The 13,596-nt window shown below is 38.6% G+C and overlaps 1 long non-coding RNA gene across 1 annotated transcript; it reads right to left on the reverse strand.

The window, feature by feature from the left end:
- Positions 1-7,347: 7,347 nt before the first annotated feature.
- Positions 7,348-10,946, reverse strand: LOC132119015 (uncharacterized). Its single transcript, XR_009426100.1, has 3 exons — positions 10,710-10,946; positions 9,048-9,184; positions 7,348-7,806 (listed from the first exon to the last, which is right to left on the reverse strand). It is a non-coding gene; the product is annotated as an uncharacterized LOC132119015 (long non-coding RNA).
- Positions 10,947-13,596: the final 2,650 nt, after the last annotated feature.

Here is a 13,596-nt window from a genome sequence, read left to right on the forward strand (position 1 = left end):
ACATGTTATATTTGATATATATTTATTTATCAATGTATTTATTGTGCAAGTGAATTCTCTCCTAAATATGTCTTACAGGCAGCCGAGAGAGCAAGAGAAAGCATTGGAAATCAAAAAGTCACTACACTGCACAAACAAATCAGCAGTGATATTTGTGTCTGTCTGTCCTTAGAGAGGCTGCCTTATATGGAGACATGACGTTCAAGACTGTGCATCTGGGTGTGAGACCCTTGTTGACTTCACACGGGCGGATCAGTTTGCTGTGAAGCCCGGGGACTTCATGGAAACCAAGGAAACGTTAGGAGCAGATCAAGAGGCTACTCTTACAGCCAAGGAATCTCCAAAAATATCCCGACATTTAGGCAGAAAAAAAAATTGACCAGTGTATAACTTAAAATGCACTTGTTTTGGTTTGCACTATATCTCGAACACACTTGGAGGTTCTGGGAGCGTCTGAAGTCTGCGTTGTTTATTGCATTTCCAGCTGCCTGTTTGCTTTGTGCGTGCTGGACAGCACTGAGCTTTGTCCGTTTCCCAAAAATTATGCTGAATCAAAGCATCAGCTCATTGCCAAATAGATGAGGTCAGATGTTTCCCACTGATGTGGTGCTAGGAGGTGATTAGTCGTGAGCCAAAACATTAGTGTTATCATTAGCAATTCAAATCCACCATTCACTAGGGATTAAAAAAAAAATACTATTTACATGCACTATTTGCATGTAACATTCTGCACTTGGATTTTCACACAAACATGAATCAAGAAAAAGGGGGCATAGGTCAGGAATTAAGAAAAGTCTTGTTGATGTACAGCTGCATGCACATGAACAAACACTGCTATGTGGGTGACAAGTGTTAAGTGCGTCAAAAGCGCATGCATGTTACTTCCCCCGTCAGGCTGCACGTGGCGACTTGTTCTGCCTCCGCTGCTGGCTCATGTCCAGGTCTCAGACAGTGCTATGAAGCTATGATAAATATTGCGAGGAGTGTGAGAAGAAATGGATTCACCTCGGGTCAAAAGAAAGTTTCGTACAAATCTTTCTCTGGCGATTTGAAAAAGCATCAACAAAATATGTGTTTGCAATACAATTGCACAACTGCTCTACTAGAAGAACAGGATGTTCTCCAAGATTTCTCCCTCTCTTTCGCTCGCAAAAGCTGTGGTCAAACTTCGGCACAACCGCAGTCCTCTAAGAAACTGCCACTGTTTCCCTTGATCACTAAATCTTTATAGGCAATATTCCAGCGCACTCGAAGTTTAAAGATTTACTACTGTGACAATTTACTCGCCCTCGTGTGGATTGAACCCAGTCTGACTTTCTTTCATCCGTGAAACACAAAAGAGATATTGAGCACAATGTCCAGGCTGCTCTTTTCCATACAATGAAAGTGAATAGATGCTTTTCACAGATTGTGATGACATTTACACAGTTTTTAATCCTTATCTATCTATCTATCTATCTATCTATCTATCTATCTATCTATCTATCTGTCTGTCTGTCTGTCTGTCTGTCTGTCTGTCTGTCTGTCTGTCTATCTGTCTGTCTGTCTGTCTGTCTGTCTGTCTGTCTGTCTGTCTAAAGACAGTATATATAATTTTCATTTTTATTATTATATATTTATACACTGGGTTTTATTACCTTGACAATATATTTGATCTATGACAACTTCTGCATCTGAGGACCTGGAAATGTGTAAATGATCATGAAATCTTCCTTTAAACATCTGTCAGAGATCTCTCATGCTTGTGTGGAGAAATGTGTCTTCAGGGTGTAACTGTGACCAATAACACTCTATAATACATAACCTTAAAGGGATAGTTCACTCAGAAATGCTAATTCTGATATTTAATCCCGCTTCAAGACGACCTTCATTGTATGAAAAAAAAAACAGTTCTTTAAAAAATGGTTCATGATCCAGAGAACTAAAGTCAGACAGGTTTGGCCTAGGTGAAGTTTTTGGATGTACTATCTCTTTAAGAGCACTAGTTGTATGCTGTAAGGATATGCTGTTCCACCTTTGGCCATTAGGAGGAGTTGCCATTTCCTCAAATGGTAAGCCTGGAAGTGTGTTGAGGACCTATTTTATGCCTAGTTTACCTTCGGTTAAAAACAGAAGTTTTTCTGAGCTTTCAACTGGTCGTTTTGTTTCCAAAATGCTGAACTGTGAAGTCCTGAATGAGTCATGTCCATACTGACATCAGTAAGACTTGTTTCTGGTCAGCCCTTCCCTATTTCGACTTTCCAAACAATCATCATTATCCGCAAACCCCGTCTCAAAACAATGACACTGTGAGAAAAGAGAACAATCTGGGTCATAATTGGTAGGATGTGATGCATACTAACCCACAAGGCACACTCCCACTCAGCAGGATCACGTTAAGAGCGCCGCTGGATAAACAGGGAACTTCGGGAATAATGAGGTTTTCTTTTCATAGTTGTCTCAGGGGACGAGCAGAGCTCCCTGCCTCGCTGGCTTCACACTTTACGTACAAGTAAACAAGAAGTACAGAGGGGAACAACCAGACGTGAACACTGAAGATTTAAAGTGTTGACAAGACTGCAGATTTGAAAAACTGTAAGAAAAGATGTTTAAGATGGTCAGGACTGAAAGAACGAAGGACAGAAAGCAGAAAACAGACAGGGAGTGTGTATGTAGGTCAGTGTATATTCCTGAAGTGATAGTAAACTCGGTGACCTTTCAGCCATTAAATAACTCCCTGGCACTGACGACTTTTCCTGACAGTGGACGAGCAGCACACTGATTCGGTTTCACTTCTATACTCTAAGATCTGTTGTGTATTCTGTTTTAAAGTACTTACTGTTCTGTACTGGCTGGAGTGAACGACGGACTTACTACGACAGGCCGTGTAAAACTCAATTGAACCTGATATTGAAGGGTTTAGGACATCAGAATGACGTTCACTATGTCTCTTCTTCTAAACTCATGAGAGACTTCAATGTCGTGTTGAGCTTGACGTATCCCATCTTCTGGATAAGGGCCTTTATTCCTTTATAACAAGCTCACTGGTTCATTTAGTTGGTCTACAATGTCTAATGTCTGTAGGGAAATATATGGCATTTTTCTGCCATTTTTGTTCCCCAAATGTGATTTCAACATGATGCAGGTGGAACAACATGGCCAACTCCTTAGTTTTGTTCAGACTAATTACACAGCTAGCATTTTGTATAATATTGTATTTTATTGATATTTTCACTCTCTTTTGAATAGTTTCACAAAATTAAATGTTGTTTGGAAATTACACAATGACAATAAAAATATCTGCAATCTTTTTTTCTTTTTCTTGTCTATTTTGGAGAACTTTCCTTCTCTCTTTCCAGAGTGCTTTGTAAACAAGTTATCACCCCTGTCCTGGCCATACAATGAGATGTTAGGCGTGTATGTAGGTCAGATAGCATGCCTGCATCTTAAACTAACAGAGAACGTTTGGCTGCTGAAAGCTGCTAACCAAAACAAGACTCCTTCTCCACTTACGGCCGGCCCTGAACAAACTGATGTTACACAAAGCGTGGGCAGGGCAGGCAAACAGGACGGTCACATAACAATAAAGAACATCTCTTCCTACAGCTGAAGACGTGATTTCTGTCAGGCTCGGCTCTGAGTGAGGTCTCAGATGACCCTCTATAGACTGAGATTCAGTGATGTAGTACTCAAGACCAGTCGTGGTCTCAGGATTTTGTTTCAAGACCACAACTGTGAGGATATCAATAAATCGCCAGTGCTTTGTCTAATTTACTTATAGCCAGTATTAACCTGATATAAAAATAAACAGATATTTAGAAAGATCTTGAATATTTGTTGTTTTGGTTTATTTTAATGTATATTTTGTCTTATTGTATATAATTTAAAATAAGTCATCTTAGGGCCCCCTGAGAGTTATTTGTCAGCCCTTGGCTGAAAACCACTGATGTATACTGTTATGCCGGGTCAACAATGAATGAGGGAATTAAATGTGGATCTTTCAGATGAAGAGTTCTTCAGATATTCCAGTACGTATCCAGACCAGATGGTGGATCAGCACCTAGAAAGGACCTCTTTGCCCTGAAAGACAGCGGAGACCAGGACAACTAGAGCCCCAGATACAGATCCCCTGTAAAGACCTTGTCTCAGAGGAGCACCAGGACAAGACCACAGGAAACAGATGATTCTTCTGCACAATCTGACTTTGCTGCAGCCTGGAATTGAACTACTGGTTTCGTCTGGTCAGAGGAGAACTGGCCCCCCAACTGAGCCTGGTTTCTCCCAAGGTTTTTTTCTCCATTCTGTCACCGATGGAGTTTCGGTTCCTTGCCGCTGTCGCCTCTGGCTTGCTTAGTTGGGGTCACTTCATCTACAGCGATATCGTTGACTTGATTGCAAATAAATGCACAGACACTATTTAAACTGAACTGAGCTGGATGATGACATCACTGAATTCAATGATGAACTGCCTTTAACTATCATTTTGCATTATTGACACACTGTTTTCCTAATGAATGTTGTTCAGTTGCTTTGGCGCAATGTATTTTGTTTAAAGCGCTATATAAATAAAGGTGACTTGACTTGACATGAATTTGAGGAGTGCTGGTCTGGTCTTGTTTTGATCTCAACCCTCTCAAATCATGGTCTGGTCTTGGTCTCAACACACAGTGGTCTTGGTCTCTACTTGGTCTTGGATTAGATGTTGACTACAACACTACTGAGATTTTTGTTGTTTATGAATATGACTTCAGTTGAACTCCTGTTATCATTGGCGTTGTAATTGTCCGGCTATAAATTGACAGTACAATCCATTATTTAAATATAGTCCTACATTTTTACTGTACATAAAATGTTGCTTCAATTTTCTCCATTTCCAAAGAATTTTACAAGAAATATCTCAGACCATAATCGCTGAGAACTAGAGTAAGGATGTGATTTTGAAGAACTAGCCAATCATAGCTGATCCTGTAGACAGTAAACTGACGTTTCCATGAAAGGCAGAGGTTTGAAAACACAGCCTTAGTGTGGATTTCCTTCTGCCATCCAATGAGACCTCCAGAAATTCAGTACCCCACAATGGTCTCAATATTTTTCCTGTGAGATGTTAATCTTTGTCACCTGTGAAGGAAATCATGATGAAGGAATGTTTTGATGGTCTCCTTACCTTGTAAGAAGGTCTCATCTTACAAAAAAACATGGGCTAAGTTCTGTTAGCAGCATCTGTGGAGGCCAATCTAAAGGAAAATGCACAAGATATTCATCTACTGACTAAAAACATCTCAAATGCTTGATTTTGCTCCCAGAAGTCCATAAACAGTGATCACGTGATTCCCTTCGTTCTCACACAAACCTGCTCACATGGATTGTTGCGAGGTTTGCAGGGTTTTCCCCAGTTAGCTAATCAAAATGAATCTGATTACACGACTGTTGCCTCATCTGGAGACAAAGCTCATGATCTCTGGAGTTTCCCTTTAAACCGTTCACTCAAGGCACACTTGCTGTTATGTTGCCTCCAGTTAAACAGCACATATTTGTCATGCTTTGTTTTTTACATCATTTGGATTGAAATAAGTTTTCGGTTTCAGCCAAAATACTGTAGTGTTGGAGGTCTGAAATCAGTAACGTGTACTGTATTAATGTTTCCCAACAATGGGAAATTCTCTCATCACTTACTCACCCTCATGCTATCACACGTCTATATGACTTACTTTCTTCAGGTGAACGTAAATGAAGATTTTAGTAAAAAAATAATCAATTTCTTTGAGACCATATGATGCAAGTATATGGGTCCTAGTGATGGGATTTATGGCTCTTTGAGGGGATCCGGATCTTCGCGATCCGTTCCTTTCAAAGAGCCGTTCAAAAGAACGGCTCTTTTGGCTCTTTTTAAATATTTAGTCAGTTTTAAGAAGCCAGCTTGGGGGCATCTCAGTTTATCCTGGAAATAATCACTGGGAGGAAAAATGAGGTGAGATTTGTAGTCAAATAATTAAAACTCAGATATCACACACCAATATCTGAGTTTGAATTATTCTGAAATATTGATTATTACCTCGTTTGTCATGTGTGGACTATATTCCATAGGGTTGCACAAATCCCTCTGCTTAGACAGTGACATCACTATTTTGGATTTACCTTTAGTACAAAGTGTGTGTGTGTGTGTGTGTGTGTGTGTAAAGCTACGTTGACTTATGTTATTCATACAATACCTACTCAACTAAACATCAAAAACAAAGCCGGCTGCAATGAATTTCTGTGCAAAACAGCTTTTACTACAAACACTTTCACACAAGAACATTGTTATCACACAAGAACATTTTGATAGAAAACAAAAAATATTTAAAGTAGATAAAATTAGAATAAATAAAATGGAAATGTCTACATACTACATACTATTACTACTGTAAACTTTGCAAATAGGACATCAGCCCCTTCAAGTCAATGAACAATAACAAAGTGGGCTGCAATGAACATGCACAACTAATAACTAATATCATCACGCTATAAAGGGTTGGCCTGCGCTGGGTGCGCCCCTCCCCCTATAACTGTTCTGTCTCGCGGAGGAGCTCATTTGTGTGCATCTGTGTGAAATACGCATAGGAAAAAAGAACGAACGACAGAAAGAACGGCTCCCCTCCAGCCGCGACTCGGCTCCCATCGTTCATGTTTATGAGCCGTTCAAAAGAATCGGTTCGTTCGCGAACGTCACAACTCTAATGGGTCCGTTAAAGCTGAAGTTACAAAAGCCACACAAAGTGAGCTCTACAGTAATCCATGCGACCCCAGGTGATGAATCAATGTCTTCTGAAGCGGAAAACCATGTGTGTGTGTGAGGAATATATTATTCATTCAAACTTTGTAAACTGCCAACAGTTAATGTTCATGAGTCCACTTTTGACGTAACACTTCCGCTGGCTGGAAGTGATGGTTTGTAGTTTAAAATGTTTTAAATATTTGTATTTTGCTAGTATCCGTTTCCTAGTTTAAGACTTTCTTTTCAGTGTTGTTTTTGGACCCCATTGACTTTCATTGGACAGAAACATAAGCGTTCTTTAAAATTATTTGCTTCTGAAAAAAAAACAAAAAAACAAAACATAAGGGTTAGCAGACAGAGTTGTCAATTTTGGACGAGCTATCTGTATATCTTAAGTGCTGCTTCACCACAACTGACTATTTTTGCCTCCTGTGTGTGAGAAAAGAGAATCAACCAGCGAAAACAACCAGCAGTGAGTCCCACAGAGCACTTATCTTTGGCTTTATAACCAGACCGACCTGACAGACTGGTTTAGAGTAAGAAGCAGGTGGAGAGGAGGTCACCGGTGCCAAACTGCAGGAGAAAAAAGCCAAGAATCCGAGTGGTACAAAAGCCCTATTGTGCCATGCTTCACAAACATCAGCAGCAAGAGCAGGGATACAGAGGGTCAAATCTTACAGTAGAGCTAATCTCGGGCTGAATTTGAGCTGCTACCAAAAGTGTTTCAGCCATGCTGTTGTTTGTTTGTGCGCTGGTGTGCAGTGACTTAACATTTGGCTGACTAACAGCAGTAGAGGCTCATGAGGTCTAAGTGTATTCTCACAGCTGATGACTTCTGGAGGAATAACCCAAGCAGGGCCAAACTCATGGGAATTATGGGTCGCCTTTAATGCAAAACAAGGGGAGAAGCCAAGAGGGCAGGAAAGGGCACAGCTGGCCTAGTGCACAGAGAGAACTGTGTGACATGAGACATCCGGACTAGAGCTGTGTGGCTGTTCAGGAAACCAGCCTGGTTTAACATATGGTGCAGCTCTCGCTCTCTCTGATTGGCTCTCCTGTCTCCGGGCGTGTGTCTGCAGAGAACAAAACAACATTTAGCCAATCAGACGAAGGCATGAATTTCCCTTCTGCTGCAAACCAAACTAAAATTCAACATTAGTGACGTCACTGGCCCATTAAATGAAACCATAAACATGTTAAAAGCAAGCATGTGATTGACAGTATGCTTCTGCTCACAGGTACGACACACTGTCTCAGTGAAGCACTATCTTTTTTTTTTTTTTTAACATAATTGCCATTATTTTCTTTTTCTGACTATTCTGTGCAAAGACAACATTATAAAAGAACAACATGCATACATGATTTAGTGATTCACCAGGTTACCTTCTGATTTGTTATTATTTATTTTCCCACTTTCTTACTTTTTCCAGTTGGACAACACTCTTTGAATCTAGGTGCTTTTTAATCTTTTCACACATTCAGTCTTAAAAGTGATATGTGGAATTTTTATATTAAAATATTAATGTGGGTAGTATGAATTAAATTACATTCTAATAAAATATATATTTTAGCATTTAATGTGCAGAGAAAAAAGTGCACACAGTACTGTCAAATCACTGCTCTTTGTCTGAGAATTCCGACCAGCCTGACATAGCAACAGTGGCTCGACCAATGGTGTGAGTTTGGGGCGGGGCTTACTGTTTGTTTGGCCAATGCACTGGGGAGCGTTTGGGAAAGCTGTTTGGAAACAATCACTATTTTTGCAATTCTGTTTGACAATGCTTGCAGAACAGAAGTGACACATAAACATAGTCGCCGGGTTGACTAACTAGCAGTTAACCAACTGTTAATCAGTCTTACTTTTCAGATTCAAATTAGCTCAATCTACTTTTTTATGTAACTGACTTTAAAAAGTGTAATGACCATTCTTGCAGAAAAAAAGTTATTTAGTGATTTATTATAGTAAATATTTGATTGATAAGTGATATTTTTGTTGGGAATGCTTGATGTTAGATAAAAATGCATATTTTTTTCTGTTTTTTTTTTTTGCTTCACTCTATGTAGAAAGAAATAATGCATGAGTATGGGGGAAGTGCTCACTATCAGTCTGCCTTTCCTGTTTGTGAATGATTGGTCAAGTCCCCTGAAACTCTTACTGAGGAGGAAACAGAGTACAGTGAACTGAACTGCTTGCACAGAACACAATATATATAACTCTTCGGGGGAGAAGAGAAAGAATGAAGACTGTTTTGCATGCAAAAAAAAAATAATGTGTGAAATAGCATGCACATGATTTATCTAGACCACATATCACCATAAAAAGATTTTATCATGCACATCAGACTTCCAAGACTGCTGGTCACTCCTCTCAGATGATATCTGATTACTGGGAAAAGATCCATGAACTGCAGTCCTTCAGTGGTGCATTGATTTGGTTCCTCCACATCCGTTCTGCAGTGGAATGCATAAAAAGTCATTGTTTATGATCTGTTAAAAAATAGACGTCAAGTTTTCAAGGACACAGCTTGAGAAAATCAAGCCTTCCTTTGTATCACAAAGCAAAAAATAAAAAATATTGTGTTTCATTTTCTTTTGAAATATGTATTGTTTCCAGTAAACATTAATAATAATAATAATAATAATAATAATAATAATAATAAATTAATAAATACTGATGCACCACGTGTTAGAATAATCTCAAACATTTTAATTTAAATGATTGAATAAATTTAATTATTATATAAAATGTAGATTTTAATTATCATCTCAGTAATTTTTCTCAGAATTTAAAGTCTAAAGTTGAAAGTCTCTGAAAGATAAATTCTTTTGCACAATATTGCTTCTCAAGAAAAAAATTGTCAAATAAAATAGTAAAATTGTGGCCGTGGATTAACAATTCATTTCCACGGCTCATAATTTATGGCCATGTTTTATTAATTCATATCCTCGTTTTAGTTAAATCATAGCTACTATAAAAAATAAAATAAAAAACAAGGTGCCATGATTTAATTAAAATGAGGGGATTAATTAAGTTGTGGAGACTTAATATATAACATGACATTTTTTTCATGTGCAAGGAATCCGTAAAAAGCACTAGTCAAGAAAAAAACGACAATAAACTAAATTCAGTGTAGTAAATTAAAGCTGTGTACAACACTGAATCAAAATATTCTTTAAGATAGAGTTCAAATTTGATGATAAATGATAAAAATGATGCTCTTTTTATACTGAACATATTCTAAACCCACCTGCTTTGCATTACTGGCCAAACACACACTCCATATCACTCCTTCATCTGAGCTAATAATGACTTTAATGACTGCATTGATAAATGCAAGAAAGCACAGCCACATTCATGCAGTACATTGCTCATGTCCACTGCATTTTATACAGCCAGTTACACTCTTTACACTCATCCGGAGTTTTTATCTTTTATTTTTTTTATGCAATATCTCAAAATGCATGTCTACAACTGTCTGAACTATAGCTGCTGTATAGTGGCGCTGTGCATTCGCATGCACTCTAACTGTCAACCATCTTTCGCTTGCATCAAATCAGCAATTTGAATTGAAAATGACTGCTTTCGGATGTTTTGCAAATTGTAATAACTTACAACCTATTGAACACACTGTTCTTCTGTCCCTCACATCCTCCTTTCCATTCACATCAGATTAAATAGGGCACTAAACCCTATTGAAAAGTGAAGAATGACATTGGAACATTAGTATGTTTGTCCTTTAATGGCTGGTTCACAATGCCTCAGCAAACACTGGCAGGGTTGACACACGGATCCAGCGAAACTGTTTGCTGAGCCAGTGTGATCTAGCAGTGTTAACTACTGTCTGGGTTAAAAGTGAGACGGGGACAAAGCTACACCTAGGGCACTACATCTGAAGTCTGTGGATGACTATTTCTGGAGCTCTCTGGCAGAGGCTGTTGTGGTGTGAGCAGGGGGTGTGGGGAAAAAGTCACTTACCAGAATAGAAGCTTGAAAAACACATTTATAAGATGTTTGTTCTGGATTTTAAGTAAACAAGATGACCAAAGTCACTCGGATGCCAGTGTATTCCCGAATCGCAGCTGATGTCCTGGCACATGTCAGCTTTGTCTGTCAATGACAGGCCACACCAGTGGTATTGTTCTTACCACAGCTAGTTCAAAACAGCGCTAAAACAGCATTTGAAATGCGTCTTTATCCTGAAGTGTTGCTCGGCTGCTATTCTTTGCCAGGAAAACATCCTAGTTATCCTAACACGGAACCTGATTGAAAGCAGGTGTGACATCAAAATCACAAAATGAGTACACATGGGTGAAGCAAGACTGCAGATTGTAAACAGTTAAAAGTTAATTCTCATATTTTCTTGTTTTCCAGGCAGGCCATTTCTGGGAATCAGCGAAGTATGACTATATTAGTACACTGAGCTTCGTCAACAATCTATCACTAGTACAGAGGCTGAACTCGATCAGGAGTTATTGGCTTTTCAACCAGACAAAACACTGTGTTTGGGAATAACTTACTAAAAGTAGTGATGCTACTAACTTAAAGGGATAGTTCACTCAAAAATGTCATCATTTACTCACTGATTTATAGTTTCTTTCTTCTGTTGAACACAGAAGATATTCTTGAAGAATGCGGATAACCAAACAGTTTCCGGTCCCCTTTGACTTCCACAGTATTTTTGTCCCCATACTATGGAAGTCAATGGGAGCCAGCATTCTATAAAATTTTGGGGGGGTGATTTATCGCTTTAACTACAATTTCTGGCTGTAATTCAACTAAATCATAGATTTTCTAGTAATTCTCACTTTTCTAGAAGTTTTCTTTTACTCATTCTTCAGTTGTTCCAAACCTGTATGAATTCTTCCTTTTGAAACGTAAGAGAAGATATTTTGAGGACGGAGCCCTGCACATGACATGCAAGAAAAAATAAATAAATTGTGCACATGATTACTATTGCGTTCTCTTGATTTACTATTGCGTTCCCTCGATTTGCTATATTGTGTGCACGATTTAGCCTAATATTTTTTCCTGCGTGTCATTTGCGGTGCCCTGTATTTGAGAATGTCAGTTACCAGAGAGTTCCTGGATTCCACTGGCTATAGTACTTTTTTCATACTATGGAAGTCAATGGGTGCCAGCACGTTTTCAAGTCAGATCTAGAAATTAGAGTGTTTTTGTAGTTGTATTTAGAGAAATGTATATGTATGAAATTGAATGTGGTTTACATAAGTCATAAATATATTGTTGGTAATACAGTGTTATAATGGAGATACTATTATAGTTTTTATTAATATTTTTAACCAGTTTTATATATTCTGTATATTATATTGTCTGATTTCATAAGAATTTTATTTCAAGTTTTAGTGATTTTGTTGTTTGTTTTTGTCATTTTTAGCGTTTTTTATGACTGTTAAATTTTTATTCATTTTTATTACACTTGTAGTTATTTTAGCACATCATAAAAATACATTTTATTTAATATTTATTTTATTTCAAGTAATATTCTTTATTTTTTTGGGGGGGTTAAAACTTTTATTTTATTAAAAGTTTTATTAAAACTTAATAGTTTTAGTTTTAGTCTAACTTATTAGTTTAGTTTAACTAGTAACTTGGAAGCAGTAGGACAGTAAGAAAAACATGCAATATTTGAGTCCTAGAAGTGACGGAAAGGAGAGAGAGAAAGAGCCTGCCAGAGTGAGCAGGAAGTGCCAGCGTGTGTCCATGAGTGTGTTCGGGTGTCACGGGGAGCGGTGCGAGGTTACAGGGATCTCTGGCTGGCTCTGGATCACTCTGCATTCACTTGGCTGTGTTCCAGCGTGAGGGGCTCGACAGCGGCTCAGATCACACCTTGTTTGTCCTTTTCATTCTTGTTTTCCTTGGATGTCATGTCAGAATCAGAATTTCATAATATGTCCTTGAGGTATTATTAAACAGCAAGTAGCGACAGAGAACTGTAATTATACTTAATTTACTCTGTTAAAGATGTAACATAGAAAAGGCAAAAATAGCCTTGTGTAATAAAAATAATAATAATACACACCTGTATGATGATATGAGCAAACATGCAGAAGCAGAGGTTTTGGGCTTTATGTAAGGGTTTCATCCAATCAAGATGTGTTTACAAGGCAAAAAAAAAAAACCTTGTTACAATTGTTTCTTATTCTATTCTAATTCTGTCACATATCAGCAGCATATAGTTGGTGACACTCAAATAGCAAAAGTGATAGTCTGCACTATTTCTTCCTTTCCTGACGTGGATGTGACTGAGTCATGCAACCTCAGAAATGTTTGAGACATGCCTGTGCTGATCGAGACCTGTGACATCCCCATGACACTCAACGTGGAGAGGTTAGCTGGGATTAACTGGGGATCCTCTTACACTTCCCACAAATCTGTAACATAGACCCTTCCAGGAGACAGAATGTCACCGGAGCGGTTTAAGGAAGTTTGTGCGCTCCTACGTCTGAATCAGTGACACACACAGACACAGAGAGAGAGAATGAGTGAACAGACTTCTGGAAAGGCCCTGCTAGTCGGTATGCACTGGTTCAGACCGGTTTCTCTTCCACAGAGCAGACATGTAAATAGCGGCATGGAAATCCGCCAGCATTACTCACCATTTTCTCTTAAGGGCTGAAGAGAGAGAGAGAGGGGGAAGTGAGCGTGAGCCGAGCTAACGCTTCCCAGAGTCCATCAGTTTGTCTCTGTCTCACACGCATGCTGTAAGATGCTGATACTGGACGTCTGTGTGCTGAGCCTGTGAGGAGGATTTGATCTCATATAGCTCTGCCTTTTCTTTTTTGAAGAAAACTCAATCTACAGACCTAAAGAATGCTTTAAATGAAGGGGACTTTTGTGCATT

Source organism: Carassius carassius, chromosome 38 (genome assembly GCF_963082965.1).
Source record: "Carassius carassius chromosome 38, fCarCar2.1, whole genome shotgun sequence".
NCBI lineage: Eukaryota > Metazoa > Chordata > Actinopteri > Cypriniformes > Cyprinidae > Carassius > Carassius carassius.